Source organism: Rosa rugosa, chromosome 3 (genome assembly GCF_958449725.1).
Source record: "Rosa rugosa chromosome 3, drRosRugo1.1, whole genome shotgun sequence".
NCBI classification, from domain to species: Eukaryota; Viridiplantae; Streptophyta; class Magnoliopsida; order Rosales; family Rosaceae; genus Rosa; species Rosa rugosa.
Genome location: NC_084822.1, coordinates 43,653,220 through 43,666,409, shown reverse-complemented (window position 1 = coordinate 43,666,409; position 13,190 = coordinate 43,653,220). Strand labels below are relative to the sequence as shown.

The following is a 13,190-nucleotide window of genomic DNA, read 5'->3' as shown; positions in this document are numbered from 1 at the left end:
GAACCAGTTTCCCAGTTGGTTGTCCCGAAAGAGGAAAGTTGTTGGGCGGAGAAGAAGGAAATCTTGGCGGAGAAGAAGACATGGGCGTCTCTAGGTGCCCAGAGCAGTTTTCTGGGTGCAGAAAGATTTGATTTTTTTTTTTTGTTAATCGTGTCACCCAACTTTGGTTTTGGGTTCGTCCGCTGGGAGTTGAGTGCGAAGAACATGAATTTGTAGCAGGAATTGGAGAGGATGATGGCAGTGTTGGTGATGGTTTAGGCGGAGGGGAAGGAGATGAGAGAGAGGAGGAGGCGAGAGAAGAAGAAGAGGACTGAGGTTGAAGAAGAAGCATAAGCCATTTTTCTTTGATTCTTGGGTGGAGGAGAAGGAGCGGAGCTTGCGGCGGTTTGGCTAGAACAATATCCCAGAAGAACAAGAACAAGAAGAAGAAAAATAAATGAAAAGAAAAAAAAAAGAATTAACAAAAAAAAGAAGGGTAAATTGGTCATTTCACTTTTTTTAAGGGCCCACGTGCTTGCCACGTCAGTAAACAGATAGCGCCGTTAGAGATTTTTGATGGAAGTATCACGTTGATGTCAAAATACGTCTTTGGGTATCACATTGATACTTTTGAGAGTTCCGGTATCAAATTGGCATTGGCACCATAGTTCGGGAACGGTAGCTGAAATTTTCTCAAAAAAAAGAAAAGAAAATTAACAAAAAAAGAGTAAAAAGTCGATTTTGCCCTCTTTTTTTTTTTACCCACGTGCTTGCCACGTCAGCAAACAAACGACGCCGTCAGAAATTTTGGATGGAAGTATCACGTTGATGCCAATTTAGGTCTTTGGGTATCACATGGATACTTTTGAGAGTTCGGGTATTAAATTGGCCTTGGCAAAATAGTTTGGGGACGGTAGCTGAACTTTTCTCTATTCTTTACTATGTAGTAAATGGTGGTTCTAGTTGGACCTCCAAATTTGCTATTTAGATCTCCCATACTTTGTATACCTCTAGTTTATTTATTTTTTTGACTCTGGACGACATTAATGTAACTCCCCACCCTACCCCATCCCTGATGTTAGTGAGATTTGAACCTGTGACCTCCACAGTGTTAGTTAGGCAAGCTAACCAACAGGCCACGGCTCACCGACCTTTAGTTTACTTTTAGAATACTTGAAAAGCGAAGTAGATCTCCTTATTTTTACCAAAACACCCTTGAACATGAGATACAACAATCAGTTATTCTACTTTTTATCTCTATCTTCAACCACGAGAAGAATAATAAATAAAAATCACATGATATTGCTCTCTTATGAGTAGGTCTCTCCTCCACCAAAATTAATCAGAGGGTTGGTTCTTAATCTTGATATGTTGCTGGAATCCCTCAGAATTTGCTAAAAGAAAGATTTCAAGGGTTTTGGGTTGGAAGATCGGGTAATAACTATATCATAACATTCAAATAATTTAGTTTAAGGAAATTTCAAATTAGATTGTTTTGAATTTATTTTTGTATTAAATGATGGACCATGTATAGAAATTATTATTTTTACTTAATTTTTGCTTAATTATATTTTAGGTAAATTATAAAACTATAAAGGAAATTTTGGAAAAAAAAAAACAATTTAATTGATTGTTATATTTGGGGAGGTAAGAGCATCTTTAGCAGACTCTCTATTTTAGCTCATTAGCTATTTTAGAGAGCATGTTTAGCTTTTTATCTATTTTAGCAACTGGACCAAACTCCTAAGTGGCTCTCCATTATAATTTTTAGCTATCTCGCTCCTAAATATAGAGAGCGAGATGAGGCTCTCTATAATTTAAAACATTCATTTTGAGTTATTTTATGTAATTTATAAATACATTTAAACTATTTAAACTTCATTTAAAAATAATATAAATTCAAAGTTAACTAAAGTAAGGAACACTGATACAGACGTATTTCTAAAGTGGCTAGCTAAAATTACTTTTTAGCTACTTTGGCTAAAATTTGACTCAAAAATGGCTATCATTGCTAAAGATGCTCTAAGAAGAGTTTTTTTTATTTATTTATTGCATTTTGTTCTCTTTGTCCTTATTTGTCTTTTCATATACTTGACAAAGTCTATTAATAATTGAAAAAAGTTGGAGGTCCATATATCAAATTTGGAGATCCAACTAGAACCACCATGTAGTAAAAACTGCCAACAATTGAAAGATAAGAAAAATAATGTTCACTAACTCATCTCGATTTTATTTAATAGCAAAATAAAATTAAAAGAACATCAAACTAACCAAAACCTAGTAGTACTAGCTTAAAACATGTCAAAAACCATCTAGCACTACTCGTGCTAATTTCTTGAAGCGAAACTTAAACCATAATAATCTTAACCGATTGAATAGCATACAGCTATTATTTGGTCTAGCTAGTATTGTTAGAATCGGATCTCTCTTGGGAATACATAGCTAAGTGTATATTGTTGTTAACCTCTGCGAAGCACCATAGCTGCACCACATCGCCGACCTGAAAATTTTCAACTTGCACCACCCTTGACCAGCCGCTGCCCGCTTGTTAAACCATACATGCATGAGGTCTTGATACCTCACAAGAGTCAAAAAATTATCAAGAAGTCGGGTTGACATGAACCATATTGGAATAGCTTGGTTCGGAACAAAATTAATATATACATCGCATAAGGATTGAGGTAAACTGATGAGCACCAAGGTACCACTGGTTATGTCGTTTGCAGACAACGTTAAGTTGCCAATAAACTCAATTTTTGCAGGGCGCCACATTTTGATTGTGGCTTTCATATCAGAATGCATTATACCCTCCATTGTCGTCTTCTAGCTACTGGTTAAGACTTTACAAGATGGTGTCTGCATGTTTGGGGTTTATATACAAGATGGTGTCTGCATGCTTGGGGTTTATATACAACAAAGACGACTTGGTTTCCAAGGTAATTTGAAGGCTTAAATCTGGAAATATTGAACAACATTCCTGATTTAATACATGCACAAGTATATGCATATGAGATCTACTCTCCTAAAAAGACAGTCTTTCTCTCACATGTAGCATATAAAATTTTGTAGAATGCAATACTCGCTCTCTCTCTCTCTCTCTCTTTCTCTCTCTCTCCTAATTTCCAATCCAAAGACCGAGAATTATTATTAAACTTATACATAATTATATAAGTTTAGACAATTTGGTAGAAGACTAACCGTTAATATATAGTACAAAACTACAAATGCTGAAAATGATAATTAAACTTATACCATCGACGGAGATAATATCAAATGCTGAACATTGATGATAAGCACATGCCAGGGAAAAAATTGGAAGACTGTAAAGAACAGCGTTCAAGATATTCATTCTATTTTGTCAAAAAAAAAGATATTCATTCTATGATCCGAATGCAATATAAGCAAAAACAAAATGTACAGACAACAGAAAATTGCTGCAATATCAGAAGCCCCATGGAAGCTCTCATCTTTGTATCTTAGTCAGCAACTATTTATGAAGACACGCTATAGCTAATGATTATCAAAACATGCTATAATTAAGTTCCGAGTTCCATAAGTTCCATGCATTAATCAATAATTTAATATGAGCTAAGAATTTTCAGTAACTAGCTAGTAAGCACCTAAATTCAAAAGCAACACTGAGAGTCACATTTTGATACCTAAATTTGAGAAAGATTGGATCACGGGTCAGAACTCTTTCTTGCATTATCCTTTGGAGGTTTGACACTACTAGAGCTGATTCTAGTAGCAACATGATCATTTGGAGACGGTGAAAGAGGATAATGTAATTTTCTCATTGCAGTAGAGGTTAAATTATAGGGGAAATGATGCTTTGAAAAAAAGGAGGTTCTAGTTGGACCTCCAAATTTGATATTTGGACTTCTTCTATTTATTAAACCTCTAATTCACCTTTTTGAATCCTTAAATAACTAAATAGACCTCCTTAATTTTACCAAAACACCATTGAACAATTAAATATGAATCATCAACAATTTGTTGTTTTTTTTTCTTATCTCTATCAATTCAATCATGAAGAATTGGGTGAATAAGCTGGCTATATTTTTGGTATACTTTCAGTGATGGAACTAGAAAGTGATTGTTGGAGGATCCGAACAAGTAGACAATTACAAAGATTTTTCTATTAATCCAGATTAGAAAAGATTTTGGTTCTCAAAAAAATAATATATATACATCGATTAAATCAAATTAAAAGTTTGGATCTTAATTAGTAATAACTACACCAAGATATTCAATAAATTTAGTTTAAGGAAATTTCAAATTCAGATTTTTTTTAATTTACTTTTGTATTAAATGATAGGGCCATATATAGGTAATATAAGGAAATTTGAAAAAAAAAATTGAATGTTGTTCAAGTAAATCCAGAATATGTGTCTGGTCCAAACTCGAGGTTATTTGCACTAGTTGAAATAGGGTTTATATTAGAGACACTACAAGGAAAAACAAGAAATGTGACGAATGGAATTCCTCACAAAATGTCCAAATTCCTCGCTTAAACTAATGAGCGAGGAAACTCGTGCGTCGCAAATTTTCCTCACTTAAACCCCCTCACGGATGACTATATGCGAGGATTTTCGATTTCCTCACAAATTATTAATTGCGAGGAATATGTGTTCCTTGCAAATTAATAATAGCAAGGAACAAAGATTCCTTGCAGATTATTAATCTCAAGGAATGATGATTCCTCACAGATTAATAATTGCAAGGAATGAAGATTCCTCACAAATTTATAATTGTGAGGGACAAATATTCCCTACAAATTAATAAATGTGAGGAACACATTTTCCTCATAGATTAGACATTGCAAGGAATGTGTATTCGTCATAGTTAAAATTATGCTTGTTCATTATAGAGACAAAGGGAAAATGCAAATGACTTACAAAACCTACAAAATTATATTAAATTTAGGCTAGTCACCAATATATTACTATTTAGTAATTGCAATTCCAAAAGGATTCAAAATAAAATAACCTAGGACCGATTGTTCAGGACTAAGTAGTTCCTTAACTACATATGAGAAAGATAATTCCTAAATATTTCATGAAACCCAAGGCATTCTAACCCTCCATACCAAGCTAGTCATTAGAGAAGACATCAATTCCTTCAATACCATCAGTTTCTTGAGCAGAGCTATCATCAGCAACTCAATTAATGTCGTCACTCCCATTCAATTTGCTAAATATTGCTCGCAACATAGATTTCAACTTCGCATTTTCAGATTCCAAGCAACTTACAGTGGATGTAAGCTTTTGTAGATTACCTTTCATCTCATTCCACTCAGAATTTATTGGCATTGAAGAAGAAGAAGAAGACGAGATATCCAAGCGAGGGAAAGCACCTAAACCTTGAACCTTGCCACCTTTTCTCCCACACTCCTAAACCATAATTGCAATCTTGTCATTCAAAGCCACTTCTATTGATTCAATAAGAGTACCTTCTGGTGCCTCTTCAATGAACTTTGCCTTGACATCTTCCCTCTTCTGCTTCATTTTCTCCTGCAACAAAAAGAATGATATGATTACACACACACACACCCTAGATATTAACAAAGTCAGACTAGATATAATGCACTATATATGACATACATCACTTTCTAAAATACAAATCTAGATACAAGACATTGTACATATAATTCAATCAGCGTGGAACTGTACATGTATATACATACGGATACAAATCACACACTTGAATTCTAAATCTTCTATTTCTATTTTATAAAACTTATATTTGAACTAAGATATTGATTGATAACTTACATGTCTCACTCATTTAGCCTCACTAACCCACTTATGCTCTGCATCCTGATACATGTTTTCATAATTGTCTATAAATGATACAGGCTTACCACCTTCCTGCACTTGAAAAAACATACAGTTCAGTAAATAAGAGTTTATCGTAATAGAATGCCACACGAGCGACTATTATTTAATTACCTTTGCTGCTTGCAAAGCATGCTGAATAAATGGTGCACCACCCCGATGGGTACTTTCCTGTTGATCTCTGTTTTGAGCATTAGTAGCATGAAGAGGCTACCAACGTTTATTCAAGCACTCCATGCAGGGACATATTGTCTCATTCCTCTCATTCACATGATGTTTTGCAACCTCCATAAAAGATCTAAACCCTTCTTTATACTCTTCACTGAATTTGCTTAAGTATCCATTCCCTATCCATCTTAACCTAATTCCAATCTAAACAAGATTAAAATGATCAATATGGATATGTAATAACCAACATGCAGTTTATTATATGCATTTTAGCAGTTTAATTGGCATAAGAACAAATGCATGTAAAAGACATAAGTTACCTAAGTTTTCAGAAACATTATATATAGAGGCATTACTTATCTATATTACAGTTTATTATATGCATCTTAAAGAACATTTTTCACCTGTCTAATAAGTTTTCAGATTCATGTAATAGAAGTTATCCAAGTTTTCAGAAATATTAGAGGCATTACTATCTTCTTCTTTTTTAATTCATGTTACAGGCATCACTTATCTAAGTTTTCAGATTCATGTTACAAGCAAAGCATGATTAGTTTTCTTAAGTAAACTATAAAACACCTGTATATATGTTTCTAAATGAAGATGTAAATAAATACAAGTTGCCTTATCATAGTAGTTTATATGTTGAATAACTTACCTTAAAAAAACACGCAAACTCAACAAGTTCTTTGGACTGAAGTTGTTAAATGTAGTCAATGTCCTAGGAAAAAATGATGATATAGTTATTCAGAGAAATAAGTGTTACTAAATGATGGTAATTAAATTGGAAAGAAAACGTATACACCTGTCAATACATTAAGCTAAAGAATGATGACATAATGAAGATACATGAATATCTAGTTTGCAGATCGATAATACAAAAGCTCAATTATTACTCCCTAGCCTCCATCTTAATCTCGTTCTCATCAGTCTTTTGAAGTCATATATATTCAGAAGAGTATATCGATCAACTAATGACACCTAGAGCTAGACAGAATACACACACACACACACACACACACACACACACACACATATATATGTGCCGTACATGGAGCTAATTGTGTTAGATCTACGGACCCTCTTTTGGTTGTTAGTCAAGGCAATCAGATATAACTAGGAAGAAGAGGCCAAGTTTAATATAGAGGTGTTATGCTCTTAAAAAAGCACTCAGTCAAAAGGTGCCTCTTAAAATCATGCACTTCTAGATGATCTTCAAACTATTACTACATCAACAAGAAATGCACAATTTCTCAATTACACTGAAGGACAAAAACTAAAGAGTAGTGACACTATCTTCTTTATAAATTCACCAAAAATTCATTCTAAATCCAATTGACTTGAAATCAGTCTTGAAACAACCATTTGAAATGTCAAATTCAATATACATAAAAATCAGAGGCTCATTGATTCAAATGGGAGTTCAAATCTCAACAGAAAATCAGAAGATACATTCAAAATTCTAGAACTTTCTCAATTACAGACCAAACTTGGAAAAAACACCCAAAACTCACTTTACAACGGAATAAGATGAAACTTTCCAGATCCTTTGTTAACTAACAAAACAGAAACATGTCAAAATTTCAGAATATTCGGAGGCCAGTAAGTTGGTTAAAATAAATTCCGAAGAGGGCGGTGCTGCAGTTTCTGCAGAATTTCAGTAAAACTGTTCTCTCTTCTAGATGGATTTTAGAGTTCAAATTTGTTTTGGTTTTGGACAAAACTTTCTTGGAACAAATCTTGGGGTGTCTATTTTTAAGTAACAAAGCTCAGATGAAGTCATTATTGGAAGATATTTGAAAATAACAACCAAAGTTTATGCTGAAATAAAAGTATGTTTTGGAAAGCCAACATGGCCTATTTTGTAACACATTCTATCCACATCGCAAGAACGTACTCTTCTACACCACAAACTGAACTACCAGACGTGAAGTACCAAACTAAAGCACATGAACAAACTAACCAACAAGATTCTCAAACAAAAGTAGCTGATGTCTAGATATATGAACTTCTCTGTGTTACTCATAACTCACCACTGCTATAAGAAATGCTGCTTTAAGATTTCCACAGGCTTCACAGCAAGCTTTACTCAACAAGAAAGGAAACCACCTGTCAAGAAAGAATTAGATACATAAGCCACAATAGAATTAGTACAGCAAATGACATCCTCGAACAGAAGTTTGCTAGAGTATTATATTATATACACTTTGAAGCAAATGCATTATCCATGCAGTCTCATATTTTACTAGAGTATAATGACATGTGGGAAACTTCTCTCTATCTAGTTCTCATTATCTATCTAGCTAATCAATTAGTAACCTCATTATCATTCAATCTGAAAGCCTTCTTTCATATTTCTATTCTTGATAATTAACTTATGCTATATTTATTAGGTGCATATTTCACTGGTGGGAAAAGATCACATGAAATAGACAGCAAACAATGGAAGAAATTACAGAAATTGTAGAAAAGTAAAGTCAAGAAAAAATTGAAAAAGTTCAGCAGAGTAAAGTAATTGATGATAAAAAAAGGATCACCAAATGCACAAAAAGGAGAAATCATTAAACAACAGAACAAACAAATTGAACAAACACCAAATCACATGACAACAACGGCAAGCAAAAATAATTTATACCCAAAAGCAACTCAAACACTAAGGCTGAGGGAAAATTAATAAATGCTACCCACTTGCCCCTAACTCATAATTCATATGTATGATATATATTTCATCAATTCAATCAACACGTGGTACTATCCATCTTTCGATTCATAAATTGGACCTATTTCAATCAAGTATGATCAATTCAAGACAAATAAAAACCTAAAACCCCCCAAATAGTCTTGAAAATTAAACCTGAATGAGGAATTATTTTAATCAACAACTTGAAAAACCAACTAAAACACTCAAAACCCACATTCAAATCATAAAACAAAATCAAACTACAAGAAATTGCTAAACCACAATATAGTTAAAGCAACTGAGAATTAAGTTGAGATATATGGAAGAGAAAGATTGAACCATATACCTACGTTGGGTTATACTTGAAAAGATGAAAACGATTGAAATTGGATGATGACGATTGAGGAGGTACAGTGTCGCAGATAATCGATGGTGGTCACGGGCAATTGAAGGTGATCTCCGGCAATCAAAGGTGGTCGCGGGCAATCAAAGGTGGTCGCTGGTGATAAGAGAAGGGGTTGGCGGTGGATCGATTAAGATGGTGGGAGGTGATCGAAGAGTATAGTATGTAAGAGAGAACTGGTGTGTAGAGAGTTCTATCGTGCAATTTGGGTTATTTTTTTTAAGTTATATAATGTTAGGGGTTTTCAGCGAGGAATGTCTATCTTTCCTTGTAAAATATTTTTAAATTGGCGCCATCTTTTTTTTTTTTTTGAAACGAAATTGGCGCCATCTTAAGCCGCCAAAGATTTGGCATAAAAAAACAAAAAACGCCAAAGATTTTGTGAGGAACTTAAAATTAATTGTGAGGAATTTTTGGCGTAAAATTTTGGCGCCAATTCTTGCTACATCATAACCAAGGAACAACAAAATTCCTCACTCAAAATGAGAATTTGCGAGGGATGTTTCCTCACACATTTTTAAACAAGCGACGACTATCTATTCCTCGCGAAATCCAACTTTCTGCGAGGAATTGTTAATCGTCGCAAATATTTTCCTCGCTTATGACATGATTTCTTGTAGTGAGATATTCTCAGAGAATCTTAGGAGATATCCAATCAATGTACGATTATATTTCCATGTACAACTCTATCTCTATGCTTGTAATCCTCTATATAAAGAGGCCCATATTATCAATGAAAGCACGCGTACGATTCAATTCTCTCCCAATTCAGTTTTCCTTAAACACGTTATCAGCACGAAGCCCTAACCCTGAAACAAATAGCCAAACCCTGATTCAAGAAGCTAAAACCCCAAATTCGAATACAAAACCTTGAAGCCTTTTCTGCCTCCACCTCACACCTTAAAGCCCTCGACCCCAGAAATCTAGAACCGGCGGCAGAACCACCAGAACAGGCCGGAAACATACCGAACCGGCCACCGGAAGCTCCAAACCACCCGCAGAAATTTCTCCACCGGTTCACCATGTTTCGGACCTCCGACTTCTACCAATATTCTCCAACAGAAGCCCTTTGATACCAGAATCAAGGAACCGGAAGAAAAATTCCAAAAACCGGCCTAAAACTTGTTGAACTGGCTGCCACAACTTCCTGAAGGAAAACCGGTAGAAAAGAAAAGAGAAAAAAAGGGGAAGGAGAAGGCAGCCCAAGGCCCAGCGGCCCACGTGCGTCAACAGCCCAGAAGCAGAAGAGAAGCCCAGGCCCAGAAGCAGAAGAGAAGCCCACCAAGCCTAGAAGCTCATCCACGTCAGCAACAGCTCCGCCATGTCAGCACCGCCGGCCACTATTCCGGCCGCCGCCGAAGACTTTTCCTGCCACTTTCCAGCGAGTTTTTCGACTACTTTTTCCAGCCAAATTTCCGGCAACCTATTTCGAGGTAATTTTTACGAAAAGTTCCCGTTTTTGAAGTTTTTATTTCTTTTCTCTTCTTTTTCCGGGGACTTGCAAACTCCCTTCTTCTACCCCCCTTTTTTCATCATAGGGGAGACCTAATTAAGCCGAACTGTGGGGGTTCGTGCTCACTCTAAGCTTGGAGCTTGTTGAGATCTCCAAACTTAGAGTTTGTAGAGAATTTATGATCGACCACTTACGTCATTGTTTCGATCTAATCCAATACCTCTTGGAATTGAATTTTTTGGAAGCGATTACGCTAAGAAATTCCTAATTTATTGGAAGCGACTACGCTAAGAAATTTTATATGTTTTCATGGTAGCTTTTTCCTCTCCGAAACTAACCATTTTTCTTGTTCTCTTTCAGGATGAGTAACCTGAACAAATTGGACTTTGCTCCATTGGGAACAACTGGCTCTGGATATCACAGGTGGGTTCGTGATGTCCGCCATCATCTCAAGGCCAATGGAATCCTGGATACGATTCTTGAGCCTAGCCAGGACGTGCTAACTGTTGAGCAAGCTCAAGCTTTGGAAGCAAATAGAGCTGCCTTAGAGGCAAATAAGGCAAAAGCCATCATCCTAATGACTCGTCATATGGATTATTCGCTCCAGTACGAGTGTATGAATGAAGAAGACCCCAGAAGGCTGTGGGTCTCACTCGAAGAAAGATTTGGCAACGTCCGTGACTCCCTGCTTCCTGACTTAGAAGTGAGATGGCATAGCCTCCACTTCTGTGATTTCAAGTCAGTTCTTGACTACAACTCGGAAGCACTTCGCATTAAATCCTTAATGGAATTCTGTGGTAAAGAGATCACAAATGCAATGTTGATTGAGAAGACTCTCTCTACCTTCCCCGTCTCTACATTGATGGTTGCTAAGAACTATCGAATAGATGTTACTGCAGGACGGATCACAAGGTTTCATGAGCTTATTGGAGCTATGAATGTCGCTGAAAAGCATGACAACATCCTTGTGAAAAACTATAATTCGAGATCCGTAGAAACAGAGCTTATTCCGGAATCCAATTATAGTCACGCCCCTAAGAGAGGGCGCCAAGAGCGTAACCCTAATCTTAGGGATACTTCTGGACGTTCTGGTCCATATAATCGCTCTACTTGGGAAGGTAACCGCCAAAATAGGCGAACACGGAACCGAAGAGGTCAACGTGGAAAGAGAGAGGGAGGCAACGCCTCTGGCCATGTTGGTTGCGCCACCAACACTAGGTGCCATCTAAATGACGCTTTCAAAGCGCCTCAATCAATGGAGTCTGAGCGAAGAGATGTATGTTCTCGATGTGGAGTATCCGATCATTGGGCACACATTTGTAGAGCTCGTGAAGAAATTGTCACCGCCTACAAAGCATATTGTGAAGCAAGAGAAGCCCACTATGTGGAACAAGAAGATCAAGAAGATGATCTAGAGTGAAGGGTTGAAGACTACAAATCTGGCTGGAATCAATAGATCGCCAATTCTGTTTAAGTCTTTATTTTTCCAAGAGATGTAATAGGCAATTGCCACATACTTTGTAGTAAATGCCATTGGTTTAGTTTTTCTTCACATAGGCTCATCCAAAATAAGTATGATTTCTAGGAAGGTTTTGAGATAAGTGGTACTTAAGCGAGCTATGCTCCACCGACATCTCTCTACTCACCTGGTCATATTTATTTTGGAGTTACCGAAAGAAGTTAAACGACTACCTTTGTTTTGCATTAGCTAGCATTTGGATTAGATTCTCCTAATGGTTAAGAGACAATGATGTACTCTGTTGGCTTATGAATAAAATTTCGAGTTCTTTTCATTATGACTACATTTTGATTCTGAGCATATTACTTTTGTGACTACGATGGCTGGGCCATCCACATTAATTCAAGGACATTGAATAGCCCAAGTTCCCCTGCCAAATGGCACATTGATTATTGTCACAAAAACTCTCTATGCTCCTAGGGCAAATCGCACCTATGAATAACCAACGGATTCCATGCGAAAACGCATGTAGAGAACGGAAATAAGTTCCTTTGCAATACCTCTAATGATTGTGAAATAAGTCGCATCTTAGAGAAGTTTATGTGTCTCTCTAGTGGACTCTATGTCACTATTCGAGCTATTAAATCTAAAAAAGTCATGAGAGAAGATCTCTTGGATTTAGACACATATTGGCTTTGTCACGACAGGATAGGTCATCCTGGTCCTGATATGATGATCCGTCTACTAAAGACTTCGCACGGACACCCATTCTCTCGAGCGAAACGAAGCATGAATCAAAAGTTGATTCTTGGACTAAGTGTGACCGTCGCTGCCGCCGTCCACCAGCAGCCTAGGGCTGGCACAGTCCCTATCCATGAAGCCATGGATGGCGTCCATCATGGCGATGGCGCCCTAGGTGATGCTGCAATCACCAACTTTGCTTCAAATAGCGTTTCAGACGCTCAGGCCCAACCAAAATCCTCATTGGTTGCTTCTAAAACCTCTCGCTCGTTTTACAAAGCCTGTTCCTTAGGGAAATTAGGATTGAGACCGTCCTATGCAAAGGATATGAAAATACTCATTCTGTTCTTACATAGAATCCATTGGGATTCTATGGACTGATTCAACCAACTTGCGAACGCTTAAATATTTCATGATGTTGGTTGACACGCAAACACGCTGGTCACATGTTATGCCATTGTCCACTTGTA

At 36.5% G+C, this 13,190-nt stretch overlaps 1 long non-coding RNA gene across 1 annotated transcript; it reads right to left on the bottom strand.

Annotated features, from left to right (window-relative positions):
• Nucleotides 1-6,628: 6,628 nt before the first annotated feature.
• Nucleotides 6,629-9,081, bottom strand: LOC133736265 (uncharacterized). Its single transcript, XR_009859477.1, has 3 exons — nucleotides 9,011-9,081; nucleotides 8,018-8,093; nucleotides 6,629-6,705 (listed from the first exon to the last, which is right to left on the bottom strand). It is a non-coding gene; the product is annotated as an uncharacterized LOC133736265 (long non-coding RNA).
• Nucleotides 9,082-13,190: the final 4,109 nt, after the last annotated feature.